The sequence below is a fragment of the Crotalus tigris genome, unplaced genomic scaffold (assembly GCF_016545835.1).
Source record: "Crotalus tigris isolate CLP2741 ecotype Arizona unplaced genomic scaffold, ASM1654583v1 scf7180000017546.9332058, whole genome shotgun sequence".
Lineage (NCBI taxonomy): Eukaryota > Metazoa > Chordata > Lepidosauria > Squamata > Viperidae > Crotalus > Crotalus tigris.
Window position 1 is genome coordinate 2,598,476 of NW_024096465.1, and position 17,722 is coordinate 2,616,197.

The 17,722-nt window shown below is 40.3% G+C and overlaps 1 protein-coding gene across 7 annotated transcripts in view; it reads right to left on the minus strand.

Annotated features, from left to right (window-relative positions):
- CYRIA (CYFIP related Rac1 interactor A) overlaps positions 1-17,686 on the minus strand; it is a 77,730-nt gene extending 60,044 nt beyond the window's left edge. For 3 of the 7 annotated variants that reach the window (XM_039334944.1, XM_039334926.1, XM_039334908.1), the window contains exon 1: positions 17,526-17,686. The gene's annotated coding sequence lies outside the window, so the exon portion shown is untranslated. Of the gene's footprint in view, positions 1-1,118; positions 1,208-2,883; positions 3,677-17,525 lie in introns of those variants that run through there. The other 4 variants (XM_039334892.1, XM_039334916.1, XM_039334934.1 and 1 more) reach the window with 4 other exon arrangements.
- Between the last annotated feature and the right edge of the window lie 36 nt (positions 17,687-17,722).

Here is a 17,722-nt window from a genome sequence, read left to right on the forward strand (position 1 = left end):
TCAGTATCCTTGCTTACTGTATGTCACTGATGCTGCATTCTGTGGTATTCCGCTACAACCTCTCTCTCTCTCTATTCCAGCAGTGGAAAGAATAATGGTTGATTCCTCTGCTTTGTTTTCAAGAATCAAGCAATCATCTCTATATCTATAAATGATAACAGCTGTAAAACACATGTTTAAAGTATACAAAACTGAGATAGGCCCTTGGTAGTAAGCTACAAAATGACTGTTGAAAGCACAAAGATTCTTCTTGCTCTGGCAGAATAATTCCAACTATCTCTTACAACAGTATTGAGCAAATAGTACTTACAACCAGTCTTCAAAGTTACAGCTGTTGCAGACACCACCATCACCACCACCACCACCCGATCAAGTGATCAAATTCAGATGCTTGGCAGGCCACTTGCATTTATGACCACAGCATGTGCTTCAACTTCCGAACTGTTCACCGCCCCATCTCTACCCTTTTGGATACCCTGCACTCTGCCACCTATCCCTGCTTCCCTTGCTGCCCCAGATAAACTCTGCACAAAGGCCTCACAAAGAGCAGGTGGCTGCCTTGGCAAGGTTCAACTTGTCAGCGGGGGGGGGGGGGAGAAAAGGTAGGCTGTGGAATGGGGGGGGGGAGGGAGATGGACACGGCAAAGGCCTCACAAAAGGCCAGCAGCTGCTTTGGCCAGGCATGCCTCCTCAGCAATGGAAGATGGCTGGGATGGCTGGGATGGTAGGGCGCAGCAAGGATAAGTGGTGGAGATGGAGGGAGATATTATAGGTGGTGGGATAAGTGGAGTTGAAACAGTGATGAGTGTGGCAGGGCAGAAGAAGCATGAGGTCTTTGCCTAACAATGGAGCAACCTTACCTACTAGAACTGACTTCACAAGCAGTGTGGTCGCGTGATGCTTTGCCTAATGGCCGCTTTGCTGAGTGGCAGAAATTCAAGTAGGGTCATTAAACAAATCTAACAGCTACCTGTATTTGAAAATTATTTGAAGCCACAATACTGGATCAACAGCTTCATCATGCAGCATATATAGTACAATTATGTCAAATTCCATTCATTTTAGCTGTAATATCAGCTTAATGTTTACACATACTAAATTATATAATAAAAATGTACCCTTGTCTGTGGACACGCTAGATAAGTGGACTTCAGCTCCCAGAATTTTCGAGGATGACCATGCTGACTGGGAAATTAAGGTCACACATCTGCAGGGAGAAAAGATTAAATCCACATTATTGTTTAAATCATTTGCTATTTTAATGATAGTACAGAATTTTTACTAAACTAAACTAATAAAATCATGAATAAAATACCTCAAAATCTTTATCTACAGTGTAAATATTCTTTCTACTTGCTTCAAGGGTTAGACAAGCTGATGTTCCAAATATTTTGGATGTCAAACCTAATCAAGCCCAACCAGCCGGTCCCACACAAAGGGTTGTGGAAACAGTGATCTAAAACATCTAGAATGCACTAAGTTGCATATTCTTGGTTACTGTTAATTTACAACAGGGCAGTACAAATCATTCCAAAGAAACTATGTACAAAGCACCTCTCTTTAAACCAATAAAGACCTATAAGTTTTTCCAGGCTTCGTGGTGATATCAAACACTCTTTCTAGCTGTATTTGCATGAATGTGCATGCACAGCCACTTTGCTTCGCATGCAGGTGCATGGAGAGTCAGCTGGGAGCAGCTCACAAAAATAGCTTCACTGGCATGGAAAAAGATATGACTGTTTCATTTGTTCAAAGAGAATAGCTTCAAACATGTTCCTGCATGTTGCAGAGCTTCTATTTCAAAGGATCTGCAGTCCTATTTTATAAAAAAAGCTTTTTAAAAAACCAGCAAAAACAAACAAAGGAAATTGGTCTTTTCTTATGGGTATTCCAAGCACCTGACTAAGTTCAAAGCCATCTTCTGCTTGATTTCTAGCTTGTCAATGTAATTTTCTCACTGCATCACAAATGGGACTGCATAATATATCATGTAAGAATTGGGGATTCTGTTCATTGCATATTCATCCCTATACATCTATTGGGAATTTACCATTTTTACCACTATAAGATTTTTTTTTTTTAATTAAGCTCACTCCACAACCCCAAACAGTGTGTGCTATTAATAGACCTCAGAGAGTTTCCTCTATGGATCTTGACTGAGCTGGTGGCTGAGTGTACATATTATACTCAGCCACGTGATTTGTTCTTACACAGTGTGTGAACTCACTACTATAGTATATACAAACCAGCTCATTATGGCTTGTTCAGCAAATCGTATAAAAAAGTGATTTGCTGTTCTGTAATCCAAACACAAGTGAAATGAAACAGGTACTTCTCCAAATCTGAGGCGGCTTTTGTAAAGACACATACCTAAAAATAAACAAGAGTGTACTCAAGAGAATTTTTTTTGAATAGACAACGTTGGGCAATTCGTTTCTTAGTTGTTACATTACATCAGATTAAGTATTACAAAAATAAATTATTTATTTTTCATCCCATCTTTATTAGTGTTTATAAAAAATTCAAGGCAGTGAATATACCTAGAAATTCTTACTCGGCCTCCTATTTTGCCCACGACAACAACCCCTGTGAGGTTGTTCTAGAAGTGAAGAATTTTTGTAATGGAAGGTGGAAATGAGATTGGGGAAAGGTGGAAATGACATTGGGGAAAGAGGGGAAGAGATGCTACCTAGGAAACAGACAAGAGCGGCAGGAGCCCCCAGTGGTTTTAACAGTCAGAGAAATAAAGTCAAGAAGGACCCATCCTCCTAATGGATCGAGCCATTGAGAAATGTTATACTTTCAGATTTGCAAATTTCAGTCAAAGTAGCCTTACAATAAAGTAGATTTAGCTCATCTAGTAACGTTTCTTGTCTGGTTTACCTGGGAGGGCTGATATCAGTCTTGTAAGTTTATTCTTCTTTTTCTTCTTCTTGTGCCATATCCTTTATCGGACGTTGGCGATCATGTTTATTACTCTCTTCCGAAGAGAAGAACTTCAAGAATGGCCTCTGATCCTCAAGGAATCCTGTTAACCCCTGGGCATCTGTCAGCTGAGTTGTTACAATAGCAACAGCAAATAGATGCCCAGATGACAATTGATAGAATGCCATAATACAACTAACACAGCAACTGGGGCAAAATATGTCTCAACCCGGAGCAGTGCAACAGACAGAAGCTCAACCAATGCTTCTGTGTTTCTATGACAGCTTGCCAGAGATGTTTGGGGGAACCAGGATCAATTCCAGACATTCATCTCTCAGAATGAAATATTTATGGTCAGCAGACTGGTGGAGTGACTTTTGTGCTGAGCCTGCTGAAGGAAGCAACAGTTAAATGGGCAGTACTGTTCATTAAAGGGGAATGATCCAGTGCTGGACAATTTTGTGCGTAAACTCAAAAGCATGCTTTGGAGATCCCATACCGAGAATTATAGTTAGTCAAGAGATTTGGAAACTCAAGAAGGGATTAAGGGGATATCTTTCAGAGTTTCGTAGGGTGGAATGACTTAATCGCTCTAATTGGCCAGTTCAAGGAAGGGTTTGCTCATGAACTAAGAGATAAATGAGCCAGTGAGGCAAGGCACCCCAAATACCCTGGAAGAGCTCTATCAATGTAGTACAGGTGGTCCTCAACCTACCAATTGAGTCCAAAATTTGTGCTGTTAAGTGAGACAGTTAAGTGATTTCCCCCCCCCATTTTACAACCTTTCTTGCTGCAGTTAAGTGAATCACTGCAGTTGTTAAGTTAGTAACACCTTTGTTAAGTGAATCTGGCTTCCCCATTGACTTTTGATCACAAAAGGTGATCACATAATCCCGGGACACTGCAGCCATCATTAAGTACGAGTCAGTTGCCAAGCATCTGAATTTTGATCACATAACCACGGGGATGCTGCAGTGGTCATTAAGTGTGAAAAATGGTCGTAAATCACTTTATTCAGTGCCGTTGTAACTTTTAACTTTGTGGTAGGTTGAGGATCACCAGTGTAATTATAGGTTCTCAATTGGAATTGACGGAAGGAAGAAACAGGAAAAATTGGGGATTCTTCCCAACCTACAGCCTGCCTTCCCCTGTGCCACCCCTCCCAATCACCTCCTCGGAATCCAGCACAGGAGAACCCATGCAAAGAACTGGAACAGCCAGGAAATCCCTGTCATTGGGAGAAAAGCAGAACAGATCAAAGACTGTGCTTTTACTGTGGAGCCCCTGGACCCATAGCCAGATCATGCGCCTGGTAAAAGCACCGCCAATGGTCACAACAAGTTGCTGAACTTGTTGATGGAGCACGAAGTCAGAAAATACTCAGCTTGTTCCCAAATAGTGCCTGAGGGAAACTTTGTCACTCCCCTCCCCCAATTCCTTCACACACACACACACACAAGCTCTAAAGCAGGGCCATCCACCATTTCAGGACAGCCCAGGCAGCCGTCAGCAAGCATCTTTAATTATTTCTGGTATTGTTACTTTCGATTTCCAGATGTAAGATACTCTATATCAGGGGTGTCAAACTCAATTTCATTGAGGGCCACATCAGCATTGCGGTTGCCCTCAGGGGGGCGGGTGGGTATGGCCAGGGTTGGTGTGGCCTACTGGGTGGGTGTGGATGGAATGGGTGTGGCCTACTGGGTGGGTGTGGCCAGCTCTACATCGTTTGCATCAAGGGTACCTGTGGAGGCCTGGGCAGGAGTGGGACAGATCTGAGGGTCTCTGGCAGAAGTGGGTGGGACCAGGGCAAGTGCCAAGGCATGGTCCACTGGAGGAGCCTCACTGTTCCTCTCAGGCCATGCGGGGGGGGGGCTTATGGAGCTAAAACTGAATACGTTTCAGCATAGATGGCCACCACAAAATTGTACATTGGCTCCCAGCTGGCCTGGGCCAGGGCCAAAGCAGAAGGAGCTGTTCCCTCCCTGTTTCCAGGATGGCTTTGTGGGCCACATGAAACCACTTCATGGGCTGCATCCGGCCCCCGAGCCTTGTGTTTGACATGTCTGCTCTATATCAGTGACGGCGAACCTTTTAGAGATCGAGTGCCCAAACTGCAACCCAAAACCCACTTATGTATTGTCTGGTGCCAGATGAGCATGGCCCATTGGGTGGGTGTGGCCCAATGGGTGGGCGAGGCTGCAGTGGTAACAGCAGTCTGGGTGGGACTAAAAAGTTCAATCAATCAATTTCAACTTTGCAAGATTTTTTTTCCCACGAGAAGTTGAAATTGATTGATTGAACCTTTTTTTTTTTTTGCACACAGTGGCAGAGGCCTAAAGCAAAAAAGTTTTATAAAACCCAGCTGAAGGCCTAGGACTGGGGTGATGGTACATGTGCTCACAGAGAGGGCTCTGCATGCCATCTGTGGCACGCATGCCATAGGTTCGCCACCACAGCTCTATATCTTTGAAGCTGTGAATGCTCCAACACTGGAAGTTTTTAAGAAGAGACTGGACAACCATTTGTCTGAAATGGTATAGGGCAGGCATGTCAAACTCGCAACGTCATGCAACTTTTTCCTGGTTTCCTGCCTGAGCAGGAGGTTGAATTAGAAGACCTCCAGAGTTATCCATCCTCAAGGAATATCTGGATGCCAATTTCAAAACGAGATTCCTCCACCCTTCCAATTCACCAGCATCAGAGCTCTCATTCTTTGTCCCCCCCCCCCAAAAAACAAGAAGGAGTCAATCTGAAGGAGCCAAAAACAAGGAGCCAATCTGAAGCAGCCAAGCTGAAAGGAAAGGGGGGGGATCCCAAATGCACCCCGTTCGTGACTGCAAGTAACAAATAGAAACCTTAACCTACTCCTGCTTATCTCAGACCTACTAGACCAGCTACAAAAAACTCTAATCTTGGAGACAAGAGCAGTTCATCTCCAAGCAGACAAGGAGGGCGGGGGAATTTATTTTCCTGTGCATTTTACTCAAGAGCAGTCAACCCAACAGAAAGGAATTATTACATTTTCTATAAAGAGCCGCTGGCAGTAAAATATTCCTTTGAACAATGGAACACCTGCTAGGAAAGAGCAGCCCACTTGTCCATTTAGACCTAACCATTTAGAGGTACTGCAAAACACCAAAACTCTGATACCCCAACTGATCAGGTGGACACAATTTTTCTTTCACTTTGGCTTTCACGTCTCGTACGTCCCAGGCTCTCAGAACAAGCTTCCAGACACCCTCTCACACAAGCTGAAGCGTCAGGTTCCTCAATCACCCCCAGCTGCAACCAAACAACTCTGAGTTCCATCACAAGGCAGATCAACACAAAAGGCTGGAAGAAGGCAAGTTGATCATCTCTGATTGGATTAAGGCACTGCAGCAGCAGGATGCACACACCAGGGCCTGGAAGGATGAACTCAAGAAAGATCAACAAAATACTGTTTCGCCTTTCACAATGGCAGGAGGGCAGCTATTGCACAATGGATGTTTATATGTGCCTCTTCCCCTGAGGGAGGAAGTACTACAGCTGTGCCATGACAACAAGACAGCCGGACACAGGGAGATATTCAGAACCCAACAAAGAGAGAATTTTGGTGGCCCTGCATCCAAGGAGGAATTAGGGATTATGTATTCTCTTGCAATGTCCAACAAGCTAACTGGACTGTAGCCATTAAACATTTCCACCCCCAAATCCTGGATCACAGTTTCTCTAGATTTCATTACTGATCTTCCTCCAGTGCAGGGATATACTACCATACTGGATTTATTTGCCCAATTGGCTCACTTTATTCCATGCAAAGGTCTCACAAAAGCCCAAGAAACAGCTCCTAGGGGATTAGTCAATCATTTCCTAATAAATAGAGGAGGTCAATTTATTTCCAAATTTTGGGCGGCCCTCTTGCAATTATTAAATATTAGCATTCATATGTCATATGCCCATAATTTCACTTCCAACTGAGAAGGTTAACCAGTTATCGGAGCAGTATTTAAGATGCTATATTTCTTACCAGTAACTCAACTGAATGGATCTCATACCTCTTCTTGAAATTGCTTACAACAATGCTGCACACCCCTCTATTGGTATGTTGCCATTCCAGGCAACGTATAGATTCTACCCATGGGTCTTGCCAATAACCAGAAACCTGTATACTTGTATAAAAATGCAGTACATAAAGAAACTATAGTACTAGAAACATTATCAGCAATATCACCAATTACCTTCCACAATATAAACATTAATAATTGAAGTATAATTAAATTCTATATTTCCAGAGCAAAGCAGAAATGCCAATATTGTAATAAAGGATGAAGATGTCACTGTTGCTGTTCTATTTACATCATAATCAATAATTTTTCAGTGAAAAGCATAGCGTGCACTATCCCCATTTGCATTAAGTGCTGTATTTGCTAAATTAGATTGTCATAGCTTGATGGTCTATAGATCTACATAACTATTACAGAAGTGCATAAAAAGGAAAGGGAGAACTACTAGGAGTAACTTCATTCATTATATATGTCTATCAGAAAAATGAGCAACACACAGGTGAATTTAACCATGCAGTACTGGAAATATAGGCCATTGCTATGTATACTATTCACAACAGTGGGATCATTTCTACTACTGGGTGAATTTCTAAGCTTCTCATGATTCATGTATTTTGTCTGATGTCAGCTGCCACTTCAATTCTTTCTCCCCAACACTCACTTCATCATGATAATTCCTATAAATGCAAGCTTATGCAAGAATAAAAAAAAACATCTGCAGTTCAAAGATACAAGAAGAATCTTTAAGACTCATCTAAAATTGATCTGAAATTTAGGTCACTAAGCAACAAGCTCGTTAAGTGAGTCATTGTACCAATTTCATAACTATTTTTTTCCTGTGGTCATTTTGTGAATAGTGAATCACAGTGTCGTTAAATGGCTCTGGTTTCCCCCACTGACTTTGCTTGTCAGAAGCAGCTAGGAAGATCGCAAATCACGATCACACTGCAATCATCATATGTGCACCGATTGCCAATCACCTGAATTACAACCACGTGACCACAGGGGTGGTATAATGGTTGTAACTTTGAAGATAGGTCGTAAGTCGCTTTTGCCAGCACCATCGTAATTTCAAATTATTGTTAAATGGTTATAAGACTACCTGTAACTGCATAATTTGGACAACGTGGATAAACTGATCAGTGGTCACACTATGAAATATAGTGAATTCCACTGCCAATGAATTTGAACTGTGTAACAAAAGTGAATGGCCTGTGTCATACTGATAAGGCTTTAAAGCAGAATGCCAGACAACTACTAGATGGCAGCATTGTGCTCAAGAGTTTCCTATATTGCTTAACTCAGAGGTCACCAACCTTTTGGGCACCAGGGATCAGTTCTGTGGAGAGAGGTTTTTCCACAGACCATAGGGTACGTGGTTTTGTGTGCTGTCTGCATCTCACAGATGGGGCTTTGCTTGTTTGTGCGGCCTGGTTGCTGACATGCTCTAGCCTGGTACTAGTCCACAGAGCGGGGGTTGGGGACCCTCCTTTGAAGCATGATTTCCATTGGTGTTTTTAATATACTGATGAAATGCAGCCATGCTAGTTCAGAGAAATTTATGCTGAACAAAAATGATCACATGCGCACATGTATGAATTATGAGATAGTTAAATCTTTAAATCAGTAGATTAGAGTATTTAAATAGTCTTACAAATACTTCATTTTGCAACATTAATTTATTTTTGTATATAATAGAAATGCATGAGGTGAGGAATTCTGAAACTTGAAGTCTGCAAGTTTTAAAAGTTGCCAGTTTTGGAGAACTCTGTTGAAGAAAAGCAGGCAGGGATAGGGGGTAGAGTTAAATGTGTCATTAGTTTAGAGTCCTTACACTGCCACAAATGGTCTAAGTTCATTTCTCCTTGAATACTTTTAGTACCTCTAGTGCCAATTTAGTGCTGAGCATTAGTTGACTAGATTCTTGCATATAGGCTTGAATAAATCTTCCATGCTGCAATTTAACATATGGTCTTAATCCTTTGCAGCTGACAGTATCACGTCATGGAAGAGGAAGAAGTTCTACTAGATAAAATGGAAATAGATTTGAATATGGATTTAAAAATGACTAGCTACAAGAATGATCTGGAAAACGATATACAAATGAAACAGGCTGATGTTTTAATAATTAAAAAGGGATATACAAATAACAAACCAAGCGAGTGACTTTGATAATTTTCCTATATTGGATTCACAAAGTAGACCTTTTAAAGTTTTGAAAAACTTGGTGGGAAGTGACAAAGAAAAAAAGAAAAGAAATCAAGTTCTAGGACATTATTTAAAGGGATTACATTACAAGATTGTTAAAAAGAAAGGAAAGGAATATAATGTTAGTTTATTTGACGAAGGTTAAAATTATTTCTGGTAACCTTTAATGGATTTTTGTTAATCAGGACTAAACAACAAAGTTCTAAAGCTTGGTCTATAGATAAGAGATGTGATCTGAGAGAAAGAGATTGTTGTATTTTAAAAGAAAGGGACAAGTTGTTAACCATGTTTATATTTGTTGTGAGAAGGGGAAGTTACTTTTTACTTTTATTTTATTTCTTTGTTATATTCTTATTTTTCATTTCTTCCATATTTTCCCTTTTGTATGTTTTCTTTTCTGCACCTATTTTTATTTATTTTTTATTTTTTGTAGTTTGCACTAGTTTTTACTGATATAACTGTAATTCTTAATAAAATTATTTTTAAAGATGTTATAAAAACAGTTTTAAACCACCACCATTTCATGCTGAGAAAAATCCAAAGAAAGACTTTGTTAATTAAATACTTCAGTAAAATATTTAATTGCTCATAACAATCTATGTCTCTAAGATATGAAAATCAGAACTGCAACAAAGAACAGTTCAAATACACTTCACCGATTACCCCCTTTTGAATATTTGCCATCAAGTCATTTTCAGCTCCTAGAGACCACATAATTTTTTTCCATAATTTGAAATTAAGATATTATATTATTTAATAGTATACCCAGTATGAATAAGAAAATATAATTTACTACAGGGTGGAAAATGTATGAATGCTATTGGGTCAAATTAAAAAAGCTACTCTTTTTAAACTGGGTCAACAGGAAATTAAGAAAACAAGTGTCTGGAAGTCAGAAACTAAAGAAATATGTGAAACACTGAAATAGAAAAAATATAACCGCAAACATATAACCAAAATTTAGCTATTCTGTTTTACTTTCTCTATTACAAACCAGTATTTCCTTTATATACTGTACAGTAATTCTGGTAACTGAATATTTTGACATGAATTGAAGTTGAAACTGATAGCATCACTTTTTTAAGGTTAGTTCATTCATATTAAAAGGCATTAGTGAAGTCACTTGATATGTTTTGTAACAATCTTTGGCTAATAAAAATGTGATTCTGGAAGCATGCCTATCTGCAAAGAATTTATATATTCTCTACATTTAGGAGTAAAAAAAATATCTACAAACTCTGCTTGACTTTGGAACAAGTATTGCCATTATGCCAGAGATGAACAAGTTATGGTCCACAATATTGTTCAACATCAATTCCCACTGGCACTAGTCCGACTACTCAGTGATTAAAGATGGTAGATACTTCAGTCCGATAATATCTGGAGGACTGAAATTTGCTCAACTGCATATGGCAAACCAACAAGCTTTCAATTTTAATGGTAGCATGTTATAATATATTCCAAAAGATTAACTAATGTGAGACACGTGGAGAATTGAGTTTTATAAAGCCAGAAGAAAATAAAATAGTTAAGTAAACAGGTTACAGACAATTCTAAAATTATGCCTAAGTAATAAAAGTATACTGTAGTGTAGTGTATATCTTTCATGTTAATGCAGCTAGGATGAGAAGTACCTGTTGACCAAGTGTGAATAACTGCTATCACTTCACTATCACTACTAGTACCAGTGGTGGGATTCAAATATGTGAACAACCAGCTCTCTGTGCGGATGCTGCTTCCAGAAGTCAATTCTGGGCCTGGGCAACAAAAAATTAGCTACCGGTTCTGCCGAAGGGGTGCAACCCGGCTGAATCCCACCACTGACTAATATTAGTTCACTGCAGTCCCAAATATGAAAGATGTCATGCTAAAACATAAACACTAGACTCCAGTAAAACACCAGAAATGTTCCCTGATAGTTGCTTATACATGCATTTTTGTTCAGGACCCTTTACTTTTTTACATGCAACAAATATGCTCTGATGCAATCTGCCATTCTCTGAATTCAAAATAATAAACAGGATAACTCTTGTGTTGTCACATTGGTACAGTTAGTACGTGGAGCAGTACTATAGGAAATGAAATGATATAATCCTCAGATTTATTGATAAAGTCATGAACTCAGGAAATTCTTCAGCTCCTGTAATTCAGCTTTGAAATATACAAATATAACAAATCAGAACATCAGTCATATTGGAATTACTTTCTCATTCCATCCCTTGACCCCACATCTCCTTGGAAGCAATAACTAACCTTCCATTCCTTCTTCAAGGTTCTTCAACGAATGGCAGCCTCCATGCAAAGTAGGTGGTCTCCATGATAGCCACATCCTAAGCCACAGTGAGCTTTATAGACAATAACAAGCACCTTGAATTGCATCCAGAAGCCTATCGGTAACCAGCACAGCTGGCACAGTAGAGATACAGGTAGTCCTCAACTCGTGACCACAACAGAGCCCAAAATTTATGTTGCTAAGTGAGATATTTGTTCAATGACATTTTGCCCCCTTTACAACTTTTCTTGTCACGGTTGTTAAGTGAATCACTGCACTTGTTAAATTAGTAACATAGTTGTTAAGTGAACCTGGCTTTCCCATTGATTTTGCTTGTCAGTAGGTTGCAAAAGGTGATCACATGACCACGGGACACTGCAGCCGTCATAAATATGAGTCAGTTGCCAAGCATCTAAATTTTGATCACATGACCATGGGGAGGCTGTAATGGTTATAAGTGTGAAAAATGGTTATAAGTCACTTTTTCAGTGATGTCACTAAACAAACTGTTGCAGTTGAGGACTACTTGTATTGCATGGGCAAAACAAGCCGAACCCATTACTACCCAGGCTGCCATTTTCTGTATCAGTTTTCAAATGATTTCCAAGGGTATAAAGAACTACAGTGAAATGCAGTAATGCTGATGTGAGTCAAGGATATAAGTGAAGGTCCTTATAACCTCCCATTTCAGAAACAGCCACAACTGAATTGTTCAAAATCCCTTCCAGCTACCTACATCCTCTACCTATTTTTAAGCATAAGCTGGAAGTCCAAGAGGAGCTTCATCCTGAGGATCTGCCTATTTAGGGCAGCCTATCTCCATGCAGAGTATTATTCTGAATGCCAGATATTTGGTTTAATTCCAAGCACCTTGTATTACATACTGTACCCTGCAATACAGATACTGAATATTCATTCATTCATTCATTCATTCATGCCAAATTATAGAATAATACCAAATTATAGAATAGCAATAGCACTTAAGCTTACCACTTCACAGTGTTTTACAGCCCTCTCTAAGCAGTTTACAGAGTCAGCATATTGTCCCCAACAATCCGGGTCCTCATTTTACCTACCTCAAAAGGATGGAAGGCTGAGTCAACCTTGAGCCAGTCAGGATCGAACTCCTGGCAGTAGAAGGCAGACTCAGCCTGCAATACTGCATTCTAACCATTGCACCACCACACAGATACCACATATCCTCATGAATAAGCCAAGGATTTTAACTTCCAAAATACCCTCCACCCCAAAAAAAATTGGGTTCATCTTGTCCACAGAGGGGCTTCTCTGTGAGTATATAAGAAGTACTTTAAAAATATCCATATATAATTGTGTATAAGGCGACCCTTTCATTTTTAACAAAGATAGTGTGAAAAATGTGTTACCTGTGGATAAAATGAAAAATAAAACGTACAAAATTTTTTAGGTGTCAACTTATTTACAGATTGCACATTTTCCATGGTATTTTGGTTAAAAATTTTAGGGTTGGCTTAGATGCAGATGGGTTTATATGTGAATACATATAATTACAGAAATTTTATTTTTACTTCCTTTCACAAAGGAAGTATGGGAAGAATCCAGAGAAAGAAATATTTTGGGGAATATTAAAAAGGCAGAATATATTTCCCCAAAGGATCTTAAAGGCAGAAAAGCAAGCCCAGTTTTTCTTAATAGACCCAAGCAGAAACTCAGCAGAAACCAACTTTTAGAAATGTGGATGTAATAATTCATTCAGAAAGGTTGGAGCCAAGAAGCTTGAAGCTGAAGAGATTAGGAAGACAAAGACCCCTAAAATCTACATACCCCCACCCAAACTCTAAAAGACATGACCTTTGGGGACATAATAGCATTAACCCACCAATACCAAAAGGGCATATTCAGACTCAGGTCAAAGTACATGACACAGGAAAGCCGAAGCCTCAAACAGGAACAGGAAACAACCTCAAGAGCCCCAGACAGTATAAAAACCCACCACTCCCTGCTACATGTGGTCAGCTTTCCAAGAGCCATCTTTCTGTCTGGCTCTCCTCTTCAATAAACTACAACCTTCTTTCTAAAGCAGTCTCCATTTTGTTTATTCCCAGCTTGGAGTGGACCCTGATGAAGATTTTTCTTTCAACAGAAGCATGAACCAAATGTAATACAGAAACTTGAATCATACCACTTTAAGATATGATGCACTAACACAACAGATAAGAAAAAAGTTAAGTTTCCCTTTGTATTTGTATGATGTTGCTTGCGTCAAGATATAATCGCACTCTCTCTGTCTCTGTCTCTCTCTTTCTTACAGTACATTTTCTCACCATCACCACCATTTATTTCTTTACAAACATAGGAGAATGAGAAGAGGTGGGTGGAGAAGAGGGATGTGAAGTGGAGATAAATACTAAGAGAACATGAAAGTACAAAGCACTTTCTACTGTATACCATGCCACTATATACATAAGTATTCCTGCTTATTATACTGTAAAGCAGTGATGATGGGAAAGCAGTACCCTAAATGTACAGAAATCTGTACAATTAAATTTGGCAAAAGGAAAAAATAAAAACAATAAAAACAAAACCAAAGACAATTCCCCAAGAAATGCATAAACAGAAAGAAGGGACTTCACTCAGAAACACAGTTGCTATTACAAAGAAGCTTTTTGATCTATATTTCCCTCCCAGGAATATGATGCAAAATTGTGTTATTTTAGACAAGGAGAAAATCTAGTTGTGCCACAACCACTTTTAATGACAAGCAAAGGTAAATAGGCTAGACAAAGTGATCAAGATATGGCTCATTTTAGGAGTAAAATCAATCAATAAAAAAAATCAATCACAGATTTTGCATTTCAAGTTGGCAAAATAATGTATCTGACCTGTTTTTGTTATCATAGCTCTTTTTATATAAAGGTGAAGTAAAAATCTAATACACAAACAAATGGCATGCTAAAATTATTTTATTATGAAATAATAAAAAAAATACTTTACTGCATTCATTCAGAATTGGGTTCCCTTTGCTCACTGCAGATATAGAAAAGAGAAAATCCAGAAGCTAAAGCATAAAATGGTTCATCTAAAACAGGGGTCCCCAACCCCTGGTCCATGGAAAGCCCCATCCACAGGATGCAAGCAGCACACAAAACCACGCCCCCCCTCTGGTCCGTGGAGAGTCTCTCCATGTAACCCGTCCCTGGTGCCCAAAAGGTTGGGAATCTTTGATCTAAAACATAATACTAATTGAATAACGCTTGCTTTCCTCATCAATTATCTTCACTGTACCATTTTCTGTTGTCCCTCCATAATGGCCTAGCACAAGACAGCAAACTGCCTGAAAAATGGATTTTTCCATCTCTTGGCTAATGTATTAATGACAAAGTGAGAACAGAGAAACCCTTGTTGCCACTATGAGGCATTACTATGACCCAAATAAGTCATAACCACTAGAAAGAATCTCAGCCACATTATCAACTCATGATGTCTCCCAAAAGAAAACTTTTATTGTATTTGTAAGTATCTTAAAAGTCTTAACTCCTGAATCCAAACTTTAGAACTAAGAAGATTTTAACATTCATGCCTGAGAGTGGAACGCAAGTTATATGGAGTCAGAATGCAACTCCTGCTTTGTCAAAAACATTTCAAAGCAAAGAAGCCAAAATAGAGCAATAACTTAAAATAGTTCTTAATTAATAGCTACTTGCTTAATGCAAAGAGCAAAGGGAGTAATGAATTTGGCATTCATGTAATTATTCAGAGATGCTGCAACAATGACTTTAATTCCATGAGATGAAAGAAGGGTACTAGGGAGTCTTCACACATTAATTGGTGTGAAAGGTGCACAACACTATACAGGTAGTCCTCCATTTATAATCACAATTGAACCCTGATTTTCCATTACTAAGTGAGACACTTAAGTGAATCCTGCCCCATTTTACGACACTTCTCCCCACAATTGTTCAGTGAATCACTGGAGTTGTTAATAGCATGGTTTTAAACTGAATCTGGCTTCCCCATTGAGTTTGCTTGTTAGAAAGTTGCAAAAGGTGATCACATGACCATGGGGATGCTGCAATGGACATAAGTGTGAAAAATGATCATAAATCACTTTTTTCAGTGCTGTTGTAACTTCAAACTGTAACTAAAGATTGTAAGTCAAGGACTACCTGAATTGAAATTTCAGGTCCAAAATATCCTAATTAGCAAGACCCCCTAAGATACAATGAAGGGATAAACTGTACACCAATGGTCAGCTATCACTCAATACACATGGGAAAATATACATGGTGTAAACAACAAAAGCCAAGCAACAGAAGCAGGCTAAATTATAATTAATTAGTAACATTTTTGCTGTTAAAAATATGGAATTTAACTGAGGCTGTTGAAATATTTAAAAGTTACTTCCCTTGATTAAAATCTCATCTCCACCAAAAGCTTTGTGGGGGTGAAAGAAAAAGAGGTAGCAAACATCAATTCTTGACCCAGAACATCTGCACTCAGGAAACTGAACAAAACAGCAACACTGATGTTGTTTCTCTCACAGTACCATTTCAGTCAAATCTGAAGTCTGCAGTAAAAGCAGAAAGACCAAGTAATCCAGTCATAGAACTTCCTTATAAAAAGGGTGGAACCATAATTTCATGCTATTGATTTACAGTATATGTTAACAAATTCATTTATTTATCTCAGTTTAATCCTGAATACATTTAGGGTTTAACCCTACTGCAGGCATGTAAAAAAATATCAAAATCCATATGGGATACTTTCTGGGGGAGGAGAGCCTTCTGAATCTCTTCTAGACATCTGAAATGACTCTGCTAGCTCAAACCATCTGCAAGTCCCATGAATTTTGCCATAACACAAAAATCTATTTTTCATGATGGGCCGCCTTCCCCTAAGCATCAATAGCCTCATTATAGTTGGGCATTCAAAACAAAGTCCATCCAGCTGCCACATCCAAATGTTAAAAATGTGCTGAGGAGCTCCCATCACACAGCAACAAGAGCTTTTGACAGCCGCAGTCCTCAATCGTCTTAAGTCAGCTGTACCTATAGCTTGAACACATATGAATTATCATGGTACAATATCTCTCTCAAGCTCTTGCCAGACCACATGATAAACTGGATGCAGCCAATTTAATCCACACTTATCAAAGCAAATCCCTATACACAGCCTTAGATCTACCTGACTTAATAATAATAAAAAAAAGCTCACATAAACACGAACAATTAACACCACTGCCATTAAGAGGTTTCCAGTGTTGCACATGATAGGAGGAAGCAGGATCAAACCCAAACTGATTTTAAACACAAACTACGTCATTCATTCCACCTGCAACGGAGTGGAAGAAGGGGACAGAGAAAGCAGCCCAGCACTTCCTCCAAGGCCTATAACTAACACAACCGAAGATCATCATCTCACACATACGCAGGCACATGAATAAACTTCACTGCGAAGTGGGTGGAGGGAAGCACAAAAGCAACCTTAACCTCTATAATCCTTTCCCTCCAAATCACAGTTGAAGTGAAGGTCACAGCAGGGAGGCAGGGAAAGCAGGCAAATCAGCAACAGGTGTCTTTTCCACCCCCGTCCAACTCTCAATCCATTCACGTTTATTTGGAAATCTGCTTCGGGGGAGGAAGGGGAGGCTACATTCCCCCCGAGTAAAAGCATGCAACGGGGACGGGACTGCCCTGGCAGACAGAGAGGCTGGCCAAGCTGCATCCAAAGCTGCCCGGGAAAGGTGGGGTCTCATCTAAGATGTTGATCAGGAGAGCAATCCGCAGCTCCCCCCCTCCCAAAAAAGCGACCCTGGATTAAATACGGAGTGGTGCCATATTTAGAAGCCGCCAGATCTCGAATCTCTCCCGCACAATTGCGCCCCTTGCCAGACACTCGGGACGCGCTCTTCTCTAGCCGCCAGCTTGCAGCGAGGTCATTCAGACCAGGCTGTGCATCGCAGCCCGGGCCCCTTCCTTCTTTCCCTCCTTCGCTCCCCCCCCCCCTCCCGTCTTCCTCAAGCCGGCGAAGAGCCGCTGCTGTCTCCTGATCGCCCACTCCCCTTGGCTTGGGGAGCCCGCTGCCCGCCTTACCTGCTCGCCTTGCCTCGGCCCCGCAGCAGACAAGGCAATGCTGAGCCATGCCCAGGCGACGCTCGCCAGAGTGACCCGACTTAGCTCAGCAAGCGCGGGGGGGGGGAGGGAGGTGATGATGAGGGAGGGGCGCAGGCGGGCGAGGGAGACACTCCCCGGGAGCAGCTTCTTCTTTTCCTTCTCCCGGCGTTGGGCGT